The sequence below is a fragment of the Bacillus rossius genome, chromosome 18, assembly GCF_032445375.1.
Source record: "Bacillus rossius redtenbacheri isolate Brsri chromosome 18, Brsri_v3, whole genome shotgun sequence".
In the NCBI taxonomy this organism is placed as follows: domain Eukaryota; kingdom Metazoa; phylum Arthropoda; class Insecta; order Phasmatodea; family Bacillidae; genus Bacillus; species Bacillus rossius.
In genome coordinates, this window is record NC_086345.1 from 6561202 (window position 1) to 6580000 (window position 18799).

The 18799-nt window shown below is 31.8% G+C and overlaps 2 long non-coding RNA genes across 2 annotated transcripts; both read left to right on the forward strand.

Moving 5' to 3' along the window:
- The first annotated feature begins 10741 nt into the window (after window positions 1-10741).
- LOC134541411 (uncharacterized) lies at window positions 10742-12984 on the forward strand. The gene is made up of 2 exons (XR_010076624.1): window positions 10742-10825; window positions 12692-12984. It is a non-coding gene; the product is annotated as an uncharacterized LOC134541411 (long non-coding RNA).
- A 1849-nt stretch (window positions 12985-14833) lies between these two features.
- LOC134541410 (uncharacterized) lies at window positions 14834-18290 on the forward strand. Its single transcript, XR_010076622.1, has 2 exons — window positions 14834-15038; window positions 15184-18290. It is a non-coding gene; the product is annotated as an uncharacterized LOC134541410 (long non-coding RNA).
- Window positions 18291-18799: the final 509 nt, after the last annotated feature.

The window sequence follows — 18799 nt, forward strand, 5'->3', positions numbered from 1 at the left end:
CAAGGCACAAGCCTTCGCGAATACCCTTGAATTAGCCTTTCAACCTAATATCGAACCCTGTGACCCGCAATTTAATGCCAGAATATACAGAGACCTTACAATTAAACTTAATCAGCCTTTAACCTCAAAACCTTACTTAACTCAATCTCAGGAAGTTAAACAGGCTATCAGGCGTATGAAACCACGTAAGGCACCGGGAAACGATGGCATTCAGGCAGTAGTACTTAAGAAACTGCCCGATGAAATTTTGGAATACCTAGCTCAATTAATAAATGGAATACTTAAACTACAGTATTTTCCATCGCAGTGGAAAGAAGCGAATGTGATAGTTTTTCATAAATCCGGAAAAGATAAGACACTGCCCCAAAATTATAGGCCCATTAGTCTGCTGAGTACATTGTCAAAAGTAGCTGAATGCATAATTCTACAGCGACTAAATGCTCACATTAAAGAAAATGACGTACTGCCGGACGAACAATTTGGTTTTCGCAGCGCGCATTCAACAACGCATCAACTGGTCCGTATGACAGAACAAATAATAACTGCGTTCAATCAGAATAGCTATAATCTCGCAGCGTTTTTGGACATAGAAAAAGCCTTTGATAGAGTACTTCATGAAGGCTTAATTTATAAATTATATAAAACTGGCTTCCCCGATTGTTATATTAAATTACTGGCCTCGTATTTAGAAAATAGATCGTTTAGAGTCACGACAGAAGGAGCACAGTCCGATTTAAAAATAATTAAAGCAGGAGTCCCACAAGGCAGCATCTTGGGGCCGGTTTTATTCAATATTTATATCCACGATATGCCTAAGCCCGCACACCGATCAGTTCAGTTTGGCTGCTACGCGGACGATACGGTATTGTTTAGCAGATCTAGTATTCTAGAACTCGCAGCAGACAGATTACAAACCGCGTTAAATTCAATAGAACAGTGGTGCACAAAATGGCGAATTAAGGTAAACCCTACTAAATCAGAAGCTATAGTTTTTACGCGTAAACATCTCCCGCCACTTGAAGATAGACCACGACTAACACTTTTCAATGAGCAAATTCCTCACAAAAATGTGGTTAAATATTTAGGCGTACACATGGATAGGAAACTACTATGGCGCGATCACATAGAGGCGAAAAGAAAAACAGCTTTCACTAGGCTCATGACCCTCTACCCCGTCATGAGCAGACGTTTAGGTAGCTCTGTTAAAAACGGAATAATAATTTATAACGCACTAATAAAACCAATAATCACGTATGCAGCGCCGGTGTGGGCAACAGCAGCGGAATCTCACTTAATCAAGCTACAGAGAATTCAGAATAAGAGTATTCGTATTGCGACAGATGCGCCTGTGTATTGCCCCGTAAGGGCTATGCACAGAGAGCTCAAACTCGAACTTTTAAAACATTATTATTTCCGAACTGCGCAAAAATTCTATGATAAATGTGTCATAAGCAGAAACCCATATATTTCATCACTGGGCGAACAAGATCCAGAGTTGCATGGAAAATATAAAATGCCAAATTCAATCTTGGCTCACAGACCTCCGTAGTGTGCTGTGGCTGGTTGAGCGATCGGCCAATCAGTCTCCCGCGAGTTGAAACTTAAATTATAGACATTAACGAATAATTTGCTTATTCAAAATGGTCCGAAGCACGCAGGTGTAGGTTCGGCTCCCGGGAGTTCACTGCCTGTTGTGTTAGGGCTGACTCCCTATGTCCGATGGGCATGGCCCGCCTGGCAGGCTTCACCTCCAGTGCCGGTTGTGTTTCTGAAAGACATGGGATTTTGAATTACAAGCTTGCAACAAATGCCAGAATGCGAATAGGTCTTGACTTAATTCACCTGTAACTTTATAGGTACACCGACAGTTCCTCTATATTTAACTAGTATTATAGTAGTAGATATTAGAGATTTGTAAATTAGTAATAAGTCCTAGATACTAAGTAATAGCCATCAAAAATATATATATTTCTAAAATAATAATAAAAAATCTATAAAAAAAAATAAAAAAAAATTTAAAAAAAATATATATATTTTTAGTTCTTATTTTAGTTTTATCTTAAGCACTGCACGTCCATCCCTGATTTGGGTGTTTGCATATTTCTTAACGAAATGCCTAGTTTGTAAGTCATTTATCTTTTTTCTGTTTTAGTTTCTTAGTTTTTTTAGGTGCTGACTGGCGGCGGAGTGAGTGGTCAGTGCAACCACTCACCACCAGGGGCGCTTGCGTCCCTGGTCACTAAATCCAGTCCTGGATAAAAAGCAAAGCGGACTACTAGTCCAAGTGCCCAACCCCCGCATGGTAGACTCTTTTCTACTCTGTCCAACACTTCATCCAGACCATCCTCTGTCTCCTGTAAACTCCTACACGTAATGCATGCCAATTTGCATCCCGCATGAATGTGCCCAGGGTTTTCCCTGTGTCTATGCAGGTTTTACCTGGGCCCAACCTATCTCTAGTTATAGTCTAGATTTAAGAGTGAGGGGAGTTAGTCATGGCGCCAATCGCTGCCATGGCTGGCCAATCCCCTCCTAGCACATGATGCATGCGACCCTCTCCTTGCATGGCTAATCCCAGCATGACTAGGCGTATAGGCTTCGGCCTGAGACGCACCTAGGTCCCTCCCTAACCCGGACCCCTCCAAAATACACTTAGTTTTAGTTAGGAAAAAAAAAAAAAAAAAATCGCTATAGCTACAGCTTTTGAACGTGAACAATGATATCGTTTTTTGATCTAGCAAGAGATAAATTGCAAAATTGTACTAAAAGTGATAAAGATAACACTATTCCGGGATATGTAGACAGTGAAATCGGTTATAACAATTTCTTTGATGCCTTAAAAAGTGCAGGTTACTTGTTCTGTTAGAAGTAGTGCAGCACAGGAGCAATTCAAAATATTAGATTTAAATTTTCTATAGAAGACGAAGCAAGCAACATTAAAATGTTTATCTTGCTTGCTTCAAATCCTCAACCCTTATATCTGTCAATGAAGGAAATTAATTGAGCTTTCAGCTTGGTGACCTCTAGATCATTACAAAAAAATGAATGGCTATAAAATGCTAATGATATGACAGAATGGATGGGTGAAGTAACGTAAGAACTCTGAGAAAACCAACTAACCACTGCAATGTTTGCTATGTTCCCCACTATCAAAAGATCCATTAATGACCCTGTTGAGAATCAAACCCAGATCACTTTGGTGACAGAAAAGTGAGCACTTAAAAACAGAGACCTAATGTTTGCCTCTAATGACCACATTTATAAGACCACAAACCTAATGCTTATTACCTTTTCCACCATTAATTTAATTACCTTACCTTTACAGATCTTAAGCAGCAGGTAATGACCAGTATACTGAATGAAGTCTTTGAGATTAAGGGCTTATGTGTAGGAATGTTTGCAATTTTTGAAACAGCCCTTTTCGGAATTTTATTATTCTACTACTGTTAAAAGTCTCTTCTCTACAAATTTGCTTTGTTCTCTGTTACTAATTATTATTAATGTAGGGCATCCTCCATCCATTGCATACCTTTAGTGAACATATTAACATATTATATTTTTATTCTCCTCGCTGGTTCTGTACGTTCAACTACAGCTGATTCAGTTGTCTCTTTATATTTTTAATTATTTATTTGTTTATTTATTTCCATAGTTTTCCATGGCAAACAATGCAAAACTTCAATGCCGTTTATCCAAAAATTGGAAGTATATCATATTTTGAAGGTTTGCTATGTAACAAATCATTAGGTACGGTATTTAAAAATTTATTGTAATGTTTAAATTCAAGAAAAGTTTTCTGATGTATGTTCTGAGAAAAAGAAACATTTATGGAAGCTTACTGTAACACCAAAAATGAAGTATGATGTTACTGATATCATTTGTGTTTGATTTAATTAATTATTAGTGTTAAAAGTGCATTTGCAGTGCTAATTTCTAATCCCGTTCACATACAAGCATAAGTGTGATAACTAAAATGAAGTATGGCAATTTAAGAGTTAAATGTTATGTTTAATCTCTTTCCCTAACGGTTTGATGAATATTTTAAGTGCAAATGTGCAGTTTGTAGTTCTTATGTTAGATCTAATTCATATTATACAGGCTAATGTGCATTGTTTTATGAAGAATAGTGTTGTAACAAACTGTCAGATTAAATTGTTTTGTTCCAAAATAGAGCAATGCTCTTTGGAACATTGCAGAAAATAAAATTTTAAGAATTACAAAGTCTAGCACAAATATTAATGTAAATCAGCTCCAAGACTTAAGTTGTAAATGTGAAATTAGGCCTATGTGATTACAATCTTATGGCATTAAAGGTCTAGTAAGCCTACCTACATTTGTATTTTAAATAATCCAAGTTCATAAACATTTAAAGAAATTGCTGCAAATATTTCAGTTCAATGAACTAGATTTTCCTTCATATCGAAATATTGTTATTTAAAAAAAATTATTTTCTTTTATTGATAATACACTTATTGGAATTGGCTCTAGAATATAATAGTGAATAATCTGTACTTGTCTATGATTTGTTTTTTTTATGTAAGTGTATAGTGTTTTTTTTTAATGGTTGTTGGCTAGTGTTATGTATGTATGTGCACTATATGCAAATGGTAGTTCTGATAGTATATGTTCATAATAACTAATATACTGATATCAGACTAGCTCAAAATTGGTCTTATTGTACATATATGAATACTTTATAAGATATGTATTGAAATATTATTTGAGTTAAGGAAAATTGTTACTGTAGAGTGTAGATGATTGATTGATTATTGAAAAAAAATTCCTTCTCAACCATTAATAATTTTTACTGCTTTTTATTAATCTTCATAAAAATTCACAAGTCACTATGGTTACCATCTTCCAGCCACAAAACAAATATTATCAGTAATTTTAAAATACATCAATAAATATTATCAGTGATTTTAAAATACATCAAATAAACTCGCTGCATTCATGAAATCATTGTTTATTTACATTGGCCAGCCAAACAGTAGATAAAAAAAAGCTGTTCTCCACAAGCCTGAAACAAAAAAGAAATCAAAGTTAAATGATAGATATTGTACTAAAGAGAAATGAAACTGATAAATAAATGTATCAAAGAAAAAAGTTATGCATACGAGAATGATAAATTAATTTCAAAACCATTTTAGTTAGAAATTTGATACTTTCAATATTTTGGTAAATTCTCATTTATGTACTACAATTAACATTTTTCTTTGTCCTTTCAAACAGATATTTTTTTCCAAATACTTTTTGACAAAAACTCATTTATGTGAAAAAAATTATATGAAAAACATAATTCTATTGCTCTTGTGCCCATTATTGCAGAAAAACTAGGTATTTAACAATCCAAGTAACTACACAATTTCAGAAGTATGTTTCTCAGGGCCTCAAGTGATGTAATTGCTTGTTATTAGCTTAAGCAAATCTAGGCTTTGACTCAAGCAAAATGTTTACAAGTTGAATTAATTTCACGTAATGCATGTCACATAAGCAGTTTTTTTTTTTTTTTTTTTTTTTTTAAGTATCTAACCAAAGTCTTCGGGGAGAGTATTAGTAGGTAGGTTACCAAAATTTGTAAGATTCTATATATATATCCTATATGGTCATATTTTAGTCGTATCAACAAAATGCCTACACGAGAATAGATGTCAGCATGTTATTTTGCAGCAGTCGATGGCATTACTTCATAGTACAGTTGTGAAATCACTACAAAATGTGTCGGATGTATATTGCAATGATTTACAATTATTATCGGTAATCGCATAACTGCAGAGTTCAGAGGGTGTTAGAAAATTAAAATATACCACACATTGTTTTTTTTTGTTTCTAATAATATTAGTTTATATTCCTACAAAGATGGATTCAGAAATTTCCTAGAGTAACAACTTTTCCACACAAACCAAATTTGATAAATAGTAATTCTTAGTACTATGTACTTCACCAAATAAATTATTTTTAAAGTCTAGGTAAACTTACCTAAAGAATAATAGCTTACACCATTTTACAGTAGTTATGAAGAAGTTACCTTTCCCTAACCATTTTCATGATTTAACAGCACTTATGTAACTAACCTAACCAAGTATTGCAACTGTGAACTACAGTATAACCCTGTAATTGTTTTCAAGTGAGCATGCGGAAAAAAACATAAGCAGTCGATGGAAATTTAGCCATTCCAGTGTTTTAACGTTTTACCAATGGACTCATTAAGAAAATATAATGTTAAAAACCATTGATCAGTACCCTTGATGCTTGAATTTGCTTAACCAATCCAACAATTATACAACTTCGTTGTGCATCAATAAAGTAAATCAATCATCAATACAGTAAACGTCTTCGATTATACTGCGCTAATTCCGAAAGATATTTTTAAAAAATTGAAATAAATTGTTTAACAGTAGTTTAATGTTAAAGCAGGTAAGTATAAACAATACAAAATTTGTAAAATCATGTGAATGGTTGGTTAGCTAAATTTAAAAAAAGGTAATTTTCTTTTGTTGCTGCTTATCCATAAATTAAATTATAAAATTTTGAAAATACCTTTTCAGACACTAAAAACCTTCCTCTATTAAAACTGTAAACAGTTTTTCTTAATTCCTACTGGTTTTCAAGAAATCACATTTTGCAGGTCACACTAGATAGCTTATGCAGTGAAGCAGCTGTCGCCATTTTTCCCTCTAATTGCATTGCAGATCCTGTGGTTTTCCATATATATAAGAATGTATTTATTTTTTATTTGAATATTATAACCTAATGAAACATAAATAATAGTTTTAAAAAAGTTACGAGTCTCTAATGTGTATCCAAACCAAAACGCCAACCCTTGACAGGGATTTTTTATAGCAGTATGGAGGCGCAAAGCGCAGATTAGTTACCTGCAATAGCACGTAACCTGACATATAAAAGGAATCATTTGTTACAAAATGAAAATTTATTTTATATGTCAGGTTATGTGTTGTCTCACGTAAAAAATCAGAATTTTGCACCTATAAACTGCTAAAAAATATCGCTCTCAAGGACTGATGCTTTGGGTTTGGAATGCACAATAAGGAGTCACATAACTTTTTTAATGTGTTAATTTACGTTTCTGCATTGCAATATCCAAATAAAAAATATACAATTTGTGTATAAAAAAAAACAGGATCTGCAACTCAATTAAAGAACAACATGGTGACAGGCCCTTTACTGCACAGGTAATGTAATGTAACCTATAAACAGTGATTTCTCAAAACCCAGTCTGAATTTAGAAAAACTTTTTCAGAGTAAATACAGGTACATATTTAAAGTTTAAAAAAAAGTGTCCAAAGTTTATTTTGCATACAAAAAGCAGCAACGTGAGATGATAAATTAAAAAATCACTGTAAAATGTATATTGGTTGGTTAGATTAGGTTAGTAACATCCAACCGTTCAATTGATTTTACAGAATTTTTAATTGGCGCTATCCGAAGCTAACCAAATGTAAATTCCACTGTACTTAGAATCACTGTACGTATAATGTTACTAACCTAACAAATTTCACTGTATTTTTAATCCTGCTAACCCAAGGGCAGTATCTCAATATTACAGATTTGTAATAAATAATCCTAACCTATCCACATGTTAAACATGATAAACTACTTGCAGTATCAAACAACCCTCATAGAGAATAATAATTTTAAACATGTCAGGAAGAAAAAACACTTTAGGAATTTATAATTTTTCCTGCAATACCCCAAATTATATTAAGTGCACTCACCTGAATGTAATTCAGCTCTGGTAAAAATTATTTTAAAATATTTTTACTTAAATGCGGTTAACTGCTACACACCAACAGAAAACATTTCTTATGATTTTATACGTTGTGCGCTCATGAACATAAGATGAAATCTCCACACGCTACCTAAAATTTAAAAAGATAAGCCTATAGTGTACAAAAATTTATATAAGAAATGATTACTTGCCAAGAATAACACAAGCAATGTTAACTTGTAAACGGACAAAACTAATTTCCTAACAAATCAAACAGAAATAGCTCAATAACTTACCTGAAAATCTCATAATTAGTAACAAGGAAATATTTGTGTACATTTGTTTTACTCTTAAAAAAATATAAAATAACATTGGTCAACAATTTTTTGATCAATAATGCAATGTTTGTTTTGAACGTACAGATAAAAAAAATAAAAAACAAACCCGAACATGTACGAACCAGCCCGAAGGGCATGTCGATCTATGGGGGTGAAACTTAGGCTGTCCATGCTCTAGTTACTATACAAAAACGCAAACTTGACAAACATTAAAACGAAGTTGAAGTGGCTTAAAACCGAGATAAAATACCTTCTGGACTAAGACTTACGTTTAAAATTATAAATAAATTTTAATTTAAATACAACATTGATCGTAGAAAGTACAATTTGCAGTTAATACGCTTAAAACACTAATTTGAATGGTAGGGAAATTTTCAGCTTCAACTGAATGTTGGCGAGCTTGTGACTTTTTTCGTGCACGCATTAATATTTATTAAAATATTGATTTTATTTTTTTTTCCCTTATATGCAAATCATTTAACTAAATATCGGTAAACGTAACATATAATGATTTAGGAGAACAATATTTTTAAAACAATAAGTAAATTTCTTACCTTCGGGACAGTGTTTGCCTTAACCTCATTTTGGTTAAAAATGTTTTGTTTACGTATCATAACATTTGCTAAAATGCATAACATGTAACATATTTTCGGATTATATTAAATTGCTGCCTTTTTTTTTTTATGTCCAAGAAACAATTTCTGTTCTAGTAGAATCACGTTGATTGAAGTTAAGGTTAGGATTTTCGTAGGTACCTACCGAATTGCATTACAAATTGCAAACAAAACTAATGCATAAAAAAACGTGCAGAAATATTTAATCATTAACACAGGCAATGTGTATTTCTGGTAAAATTTAACTGCCTAAGATGTACAATTTTCCCACAAAAACTGAAATAAAGCTGTTACCAATGGCATCTAATTCTTTATGGATTAGGTGAAAGTACAAATCTTTCTCGTATCTTCACTTCTTGAAGACAGGTGTATATCAATTGTTAAGGAAAAAAAACACTTTAATTTCAACATAAAAATTAAAAAGACACTTCATTTTATTGCAACCCTCACCTGGGTAATTGTTCCGTATCACGTATCCAAGTTTATTCCTTGATCCTGTTGGCATGATCATGTATGATTTATCCGGTGGCACATGATGCTTGCTGTTTTAATTAATGTTAAAACAGCAAGCATCATTACCACAGGATCATGCCGATTAGTATCAAGGGATAGACTTGGATACACAATACAAAATTTTTACCCACACCTCCCTCTCGACCTAAAAATAAAATTCATACAAAACATTTAGACTAATTAAAGTACATAAGCAGCAAGTTTGAGCAGAATTTGAGACTCATTGACATTTAGAACAGTACCTAAATATTAAGGTATTGTGTGCTTGTCCTCAATGTGCGACTACACACTACCTAAAAAGAGGAAATTCTGTAGGGCATGAAAACAAAACGCTCATCACTATTTTAATTACACAAAACTTTTATTTTGTTTCGTTTTAATAATTTACACATACCTAGTTTCGTCAAGCGGAAACTTAAAGTAAAGTTAATTATTATTATATCTTCTCTTGTACCAGTAGATAACACAACACGTAGCCGAATCAGGCATGTTTAATAACAGTGATTTATAAATTAGTTCATGAAAACATTGATATTATTTAACGAGATTACTATTTCAACATGATTGAAACAAAATTTCCTTAGAAATTTTTTATTAAACCTAATATTGCTTAATTCAACGCCGACGCCATTAATTAAGGTGTTCTTGGATAAACAAGTGATTCAACATGCCAACGAAAACTTGTTTATTTTATTTTAAGTAAATATATTATTTTCATTTCAACAATACCAATTTATGCCATAAATTTGATAAAATGTTAAAATAAATGTAATAATTATTTATTCATCGTGGTATTTTGATTATAATTTTTGTGCTCAGATGTTGGATAAAGTTGTATAGCAACTAGAAAAATGCGATTGCTATGCCCTATGAAGTGTCGGGAAGCCTACATTTCACAAAGGGTTGAGGACCACCCCGAACATGCCCGAAGACTTCACCTTCGGCCAACTTCGGGACTTTGTTTTTATTTTCATAACAGCACGACCATGTTGGTGGATATCAAAAACACTTATTAATAATAATTGTGAGGTTAAGTGTTTAATTCATAGAAAGAAAGTGCATATTTAGTAATAATCTTAAGATTATTATTCACTGTTATATTACAAGTATTCGTAATGTTCAGGATCTTTCAGCAAGCATCATGTACCTCGGGATCAAGTGAAAAACTTGGATAACTGAACTTTAACTAACTTTCAGATTTGCGTGTAAATTAAGAGATATGTATCATCATTTAGTTCATATTTTCTCTCTACAGGTTTTAAAGTTTAGCCTAGGTTGACGTAATTTTTTTCGTATCACGTGTCCAAATTGATCCCTTGGTTTTGTGGTACAAGATGCTTGCTGTTTTAATTTGTTACGTCGAAAGAGTATGGACATAACAAATACTAGAACATCACAAGACAAACAAATTATCTCAGGTGTTGTGAAATAATTTCTTGTGTAACTGTTTTACATTCATATATAAATTGTAATAACACAAGTTAGTATGCCCATGTTCTTTCAATGTACCAAATCAAAACATCAAGCAAAATGTACCACAGGAACAATGTATACAAGATCATGCCTTCTGGATCAAGGGATGAATTTGAATATGTTATACGGAACTTTTACCAATTTCACTTTCGGGACAAGTATGTATCACAATATCATTATCACATTAATGATGACATTAACATGGCACATTTATGTCATTACCATTTCTGCATTATTATGTGACTAGCATGATTATATGGGGGTTTTAGTTTGGGAGTATTCTAATGCTTGTTTTGCACAAAATATGTTTGTGTATTAAACTAGCTTTCTGGTAACGTATTTTATGCTATGGCCATGCTTATTCTAGATTTAGAACATACCTAGTACAGTATATATTTTACCTGTGGTATCATATTCTAAACTTAAGAACAAGCCCTACCTGTACTAGTATAATAGAACACCATACTGAAGATATATTACATTTCATTATTATTTCTCAAGATATATATCTGATGTAACAGAAGCATATGGATGTCCTCCGTCCAAAAGTTTTTTTCCCAGTGTTTGTACTTTAAGAACGTACAGGTATGTGTGAATGCACAGGTATTATAATGTAAGCTTTAAACTCTGATTACTTGCTAACCTGTAGAAATTTAAAGTCTGTTTTCAGGATAAATTCAGGGCTATGACTAGTGTCAAAAAAAGTTTTTGTCTAATTTTTTTTTAGTTTGTGGAAAAGCCACAACGTAAGATTATTACCCACCTCTCTCCTAACAGCAAATAAAATGCACAGAGTAATTGTATTGTTTTGCGGCTTTTAAATGAATAAAGAAAAAATTCTGAAAAACTTTTTCTCACATCCTGACATGTATCAAAATATTTCCCAAGAGAATGTTGAGGTACTTTAAGTTGTTTATCGTTTTTAAAACTGCACAAGATTTTATTAAGTTTGTTTTAATCAACAAAAGTAAGAAGAGTAAAAATTATAACTTTTTTTTTTTACTTCCTGATATGTTTTTCAGTCATTACCCAAGAGAGCAATACTTGCAGCAAGAAACACATAACTCCATATGTGACAAAATCTGATTATGAGGCCCTTGTTTTTATTGAAGCAAGCTTTTTGCAAGCACAGCAGGGACTCGCACATGGCGGCACTTGCGATATCGCAATCATGAATGTTAAAACTATAAAACTATTGGTAGACTTCTTGATGTAACACAGTGCTGTCTTACAAAATGATTCCAAAGCATTTCAGGAAGCAAAAGGTATTTTGTAATTTTTATTTTCTTGTTTGCAAAAAATCTGATAAACTGTAAAATTACAATGAACACAAAACACTACTACTTAATTACTTTAAAATTTTATAAAATCATAACAATAAACCACCTACTTTTCTGGCTGCTTGTCTTAAGTTTACACAAAAAATATTTACTGTTCTGCCATTAATCTCGCTTAGTGTTGCAGCATACAGTATCGCAAAATGCAGTCACTACTACAATCACCACACGTTTATATTCTATACATCTACCTGAGAAACATTAAGAGCTAAGTGCTGTTAACTTTTGTTACCATTTGTATTTATAAGCAGTAGTAGTTTTTTTTTTAATTAATGTGTGTAGGTGCTAATTTTGCCATTGCATTAAATCACCCAAACACTCTTTGTGATGTAGGTATACGATATTTCCAATTTTTTATGTAACTGAATGTTTGACAAATATTAAAAACAAAAAAAAAATATTGAAAGCTGTGAATACATGAAGAACAGTATACATTTAAATAAGATAGGCCTACCAAAACTATTGAGCTTATCAAATTATACATATACTTACCAAATGAAATGTGTTGACCATCTGGTGTGTATCATGTTGCCATGAATATTATTTTTCTGCTATATAGTTTCTGTTAAATACTATGTATTACTTTATTGCTCTACAGTTTCTGTTATGGACTTTGTCTCCAGATTGCCATTTATATGACTTATTCTCTACATTCTCAGTACTTGTAATTGTTTCTGTTTGTTGCAGGTATGTAAGGAAATTAGAAAATGAGCTGAAACATTAAACTCTTTGGACACTCCGTAGAAAGGAAGAATTATTTTCTGTTTAATGCTGGCATGTGAAGACATTAGAACATTTTTTCTTGTAGATTAAATTCTTTGGACATTCAATGAAAATGAATTATTTTGTGAATTTTTGTTATAATAGTGCTTTTTTTATTTCACTTAGAATTTTATTTCATTGCCGGTTAATTGTTAGTAACTAAGAAAGTGAAATAAATTTTTTTTTTGGAGAAATAAAGAGTATTTTTTACAACCTTATATTTCATGATTGTCTATCTTCAAAACTTACCAAACTTGGGTGATTCATATGGAAAAAATAATGCTGTCATTTAAAGGAAAGAAAAGTGTAAACATTTTTGCTGAACGTTCATAATAAATAATTTTACCTTTTGACATGTCAGTTATCTTTAAAACACATTGTAGTTATTAGTATGTACAAGAAAGAAAGTGCAAAATTTTATGCCTTTAAAATATTAGTGTTTAAATATTCAATGTGTCTTCGTTTTATTCATTCCACAGCACATAAATGAATTTTTTTTATAAAGTGAACATATAAATTTAAATGTAACATGTAACCTTTTATGTGGTATCGCTTTCAAGATACATTCACCCACTGTGTTGGTACATATCAAGTAAACCAACGAACAATTAGGAAAGCTACAATGATAGGGTTTTTTATACAGGAATGTTACGGATAAAATAATACAATGGAAAGAGATTACTGTGGACACAAAAAAAATTTAATATTTATGTTTGTTTTTTTCATAAAAAAAAAAATTCTTTAGTGACAAACTAGGCTGCAAATGTCTCATACATTACTGAATTTCTATACTGAGCATTACCAACACAGAGCTTACACAGTAATATTTCCTCTTTACATTATACCATCAGGTGACACTACAAAGTCTCATAACATGCTATTGTTTTAAACAACCTCAGTATGTACCTTTATGGACAATTACTTTTATGGTGAGAAACATAATGTAGTAATTTGTGCATAAAATAATTGTTTATATAATTTACTTAATAGTCATGCAGTATAGCTGCACAGTATGAACCTCACAAATATAATGAAACCAGTTTTTAGTGAATGACCACAATATTAACTCTCAGCATTTTCACACACATGTCTTGAAATATTGTGGTAAATGTTTTATAAACTTTCTCACCTCTAAATCTTTTTTCTCTCGTTACCCACACATCCCTGGGTCATCTTTGCGGAGCCGGGCTTATCCCAACCGCCTTAGATTTAACCCTGCCACGTGACCACGCCGCAGGGTCGACAATTATGGAACTCGCTGACTCCAGAGGTAAGCGTTTTAATTTAATGTAGCCGTGCATATGTCTGCTGGCCCAAACAAAGACATTAAAGCACTTGTAGATTCACGGCTCGTACAGCCTGTTCGAGTCGTAATTCAAAAACTTACGGTTATGGCCGACTCCATGCAAATCCCCAATAAGACTGCTGTTAGATGTAACGTAAGCACATAATGAAGCAATCAGTAACTTTTGTCAGGGTAAAGTATAAGGTATAACGCATAGTGAAACACCGCAATGCATAGCATGCCAATAAATGCGAGAACAAATTGACAGTGATTTCCAGTGCCCCCTTACCTAAGTTAGGCATCAGCCAACCATGCTGCCTGAGGAGTGTGATACTACTTCTCTAGTTAGTAATTCAACCACTGCCACGATCCTAATGAACAAAGCTGGGGCCGACGACCCACCAAACAGCTGCATAAGTTAGCCTGGCACCCTCCCGGAAAGAAAATAAAATTTTTAAGCTGTAAATATATAATGGTGATTTTGAATTTTCCATGAAAAACAATTGAAACATGCTATAGATGCAACACTAAATATAATTATCCTGAAACATGTTGAATTCAGTTAAGTTCTGTTACATAGTTGAACAGTGACGAGATTCTGCAAGATAGGAATAGCCTCTGTCCTTAAGTATGGGCGGTGGGCCTTCACTAATCAAAATTCCCGCGCGTCTTGTTAAAAGAAAAACAAAGTCCCGAAGTTGGCCGAAGGTGAAGTCTTTGGGCATGTTCGGGTTGGTCCTCAACCCTTTGTGAAATGTAGGCTTATCATGAAGTGTGGACAGCCTAAGTTTCACCCCCATAGATCGACATGCCCTTCGGGCTGGTTCGTACATGTTCGGTTTTATTTATTTATTTATTTTTTTTTATCTGTACGTTAAAAACAAACATTGCAATATTGATCAAAAAATTGTTGACTAATGTTATTTTATATTTTTTTAAGAGTAAAACACATGTACACAAATATGTTACTAATTATGAGATTTTCAGGTAAGTTATTGAGCTATTTCTGTTTGATTTGTTAGGAGATTAGTTTTGTCCGTTTACAAGTTAACATTGCTTGTGTTATTCTTGCCAAGTAATCATTTCTTATATAAATTTTTGTACACTATAGGCTTATCTTTTTAAATTTTAGGTAGCGTGTGGAGATTTCATCTTATGTTCATGAGCGCACAACGTATAAAATCATAAGAAATGTTTTCTGGTGGTGTGTAGCAGTTAACCGCATTTAAGTAAAAATATTTTAAAATAATTGTTACCAGAGCTGAATTACATTGAGGTGAGTGCACTTAATATAATTTGGGGTATTGCAGGAAAAATTATAAATTCCTAAAGTGTTTTTTACTTCCTGACATGTTTAAAATTATTATTCTCTATGAGGGTTGTTTGATACTGCAAGTAGTTTAACATGTGGATAGGTTAGGATTATTTATTACAAATCTGTAATATTGAGATACTGCCCTTGGGTTAGCTGGATTAAAAATACAGTGAAATTTGTTAGGTTAGTAACATTATACGTACAGTGATTCTAAGTACAGTGGAATTTACATTTGGTTAGCTTGGGATAGCACCAATTAAAAATTCTGTAAAATCAATTGAACGGTTGGATGTTACTAACCTAATCTAACCAACCAATATACATTTTACAGTGATTTTTTAGGTTATTATCTCACGTTGCTGCTTTTTGTATGCAAAATAAACTTTGGACACTTTTTTTTTTAACTTTAAATATGTACCTGTATTTACTCTGAAAAAAGTTTTTTCTAAATTCAGACTGGTTTTTGAGAAATCACTGTTTATAGGTTACATTACATTACCTGTGCAGTAAAGGGCCTGTCACCATGTTGTTCTTTAATTGAGTTGCAGATCTTGTTGTTTTTCATACACAAATTGTCTATTTTTTATTTGGATATTGCAATGCAGTAACGTAAATTAACACATCAAAAAAGTTATGTGACTCCTTATTGTGCATTCCAAACCCAAAGCATCAGTCCTTGAGAGCGATATTTTTTAGCAGTTTATAGGTGCAAAAATCTGATTTTTTACGTGAGACAACACATAACCTGACATATAAAATAAATTTTCATTTTGTAACAAATGATTCCTTTTATACGTCAGGTTACGTGCTATTGCAGGTAACTAATCTGCGCTTTGCGCCTCCATACTGCTATAAAAAATCCCTGTCAAGGGTTGGCGTTTTGGTTTGGATACACATTAGAGACTCGTAACTTTTTTTAAAACTATTATTTACGTTTCATTAGGTTATAATATTCAAATAAAAAATATATACATTCTTATATATATGGAAAACCACAGGATCTGCTATGCAATTAGAGGGGAAAATGGTAACAGCTGCTTCACTGCATAAGGTATCTAGCGTGACCTGCAAAATGTGATTTCTTGAAAACCAGTAGGAATTAAGAAAAGCTGTTTACAGTTTTAATAGAGGAAGGTTTTTAGTGTCTGAAACGGTATTTTCAAAATTTTATAATTTAATTTATGGATAAGCAGCAACAAAAGAAAATTACTTTTTTTAAATTTAGCTAACCAACCATTCACATGATTTTACAAATTTTGTATTGTTTATACTTACCTACTTTAACATTAAACTACTGTTAAACAATTTATTTCAATTTTTTAAAAATATATTTGGGAATTAGCGCAGTATAATCGAAGACGTTTACTGTATTGATGATTGATTTACTTTATTGATGCACAACGAAGTTGTATAATTGTTGGATTGGTTAAGCAAATTCAAGCATCAAGGGTACTGATCAATGGTTTTTAACTTTATATTTTCTTAATGAATCCATTGGTAAAACGTTAAAACACTGGAATGGCTAAATTTCCATCGACTGCTTATGTTTTTTTCCGCATGCTCACTTGAAAACAATTACAGGGTTATACTGTAGTTCACAGTTGCAATACTTGGTTAGGTTAGTTACATAAGTGCTGTTAAATCATGAAAATGGTTAGGGAAAGGTAACTTCTTCATAACTACTGTAAAATGGTGTAAGCAATTATTCTTTAGGTAAGTTTACCTAGACTTTAAAAATAATTTATTTGGCGAAGTACATAGTACTAAGAATTACTATTTATCAAATTTGGTTTGTGTGGAAAAGTTGTTACTCTAGGAAATTTCTGAATCCATCTTTGTAGGAATATAAACTAATATTATTAGAAACAAAAAAAGAACAATGTGTGGTATATTTTAATTTTCTAACACCCTCTGAACTCTGCAGTTATGCGATTACCGATAATAATTGTAAATCATTGCAATATACATCCGACACATTTTGTAGTGATTTCACAACTGTATTATGAAGTAATGCCATCGACTGCTGCAAAATAACATGCTGACATCTATTCTTGTGTAGGCATTTTGTTGATACGACTAAAATATGAACATATAGGATATATATAGAATCTTACAAATTTTGGTAACCTACCTACTAATACTCTCCCCGAAGACTTTGGTTAGATACTTAAAAAAAAAAAAAAAATTAACTGCTTATGTGACATGCATTACGTGAAATTAATTCAACTTGTAAACATTTTGCTTGAGTTAAAGCCTAGATTTGCTTAAGCTAATAACAAGCAATTACATCACTTGAGGCCCTGAGAAACAAACTTCTAAAATTGTGTAGTTACTTGGATTGTTAAATACCTAGTTTTTCTGCAATAATGGGCACAAGAGCAATAGAATTATGTTTTTCATATAATTTTTTTTCACATAAATGAGTTTTTGTCAAAAAGTATTTGGAAAAAATATCTATTTGAAAGGACAAAGAAAAATGTTAATTGTAGTACATAAATGAGAATTTACCAAAATATTTAATGTATCAAATTTCTAACTAAAATGGTTTTGAAATTAATTTATCATTCTGGTATGCATAACTTTTTTCTTTGATACATTTATTTATCAGTTTCATTTCTCTTTAGTACAATATATATCATTTAACTTTGATTTCTTTTTTGTTTCAGGCTTGTGGAGAACAGCTTTTTTTTATCTACTCTTTGGCTGGCCAATGTAAATAAGCAATGATTTCGTGAATGCAGCGAGAGTGTTTATTTGATGTATTTTTAAATCACTGATAATATTTATTGATGTATTTTAAAATCACTGATAATATTTATTGATGTATTTTAAAATCACTGATAATATTTGTTTTGTGGCTGGAAGATGGTAACCATGGTGACTTGTGAATTTTTATGAAGATTAATAAAAAGCAGTAAAAATTATTAATGGTTGTCAGAAGGAATTTTTTTTTCAATAATCAATCAAACATCTACACTCTACAGTAACAATTTTCCTTAACTCAAATAATATTTCAATACATATCTTATAAAGTATTCATATATGTACAATACAGACCAATTTTGAGCTAGTCTGATATCAGTATATTAGTTATTATGAACATATACTATCAGAACTACCATTTGCATATAGTGCACATACATACATAACACTAGCCAACAACCATTAAAAAAAAACACTACTATATACACTTACATAAAAAACAAACAAATCATAGACAAGTACAGATTACGTATTCACTATTATATTCTAGAGCCAATTCCAATAAGTGTATTATCAATAAAAGAAAATAATTTTTTTTAAATAACAATATTTCAATATGAAGGAAAATCTGTATTCTGAAGTTCTTGTATATGTTTGGTATCAATCAATGTAAATTAATCAATCTTTGATTAAAAAAAAATCCGAAAATGATTAATAAATTAAAAAAATT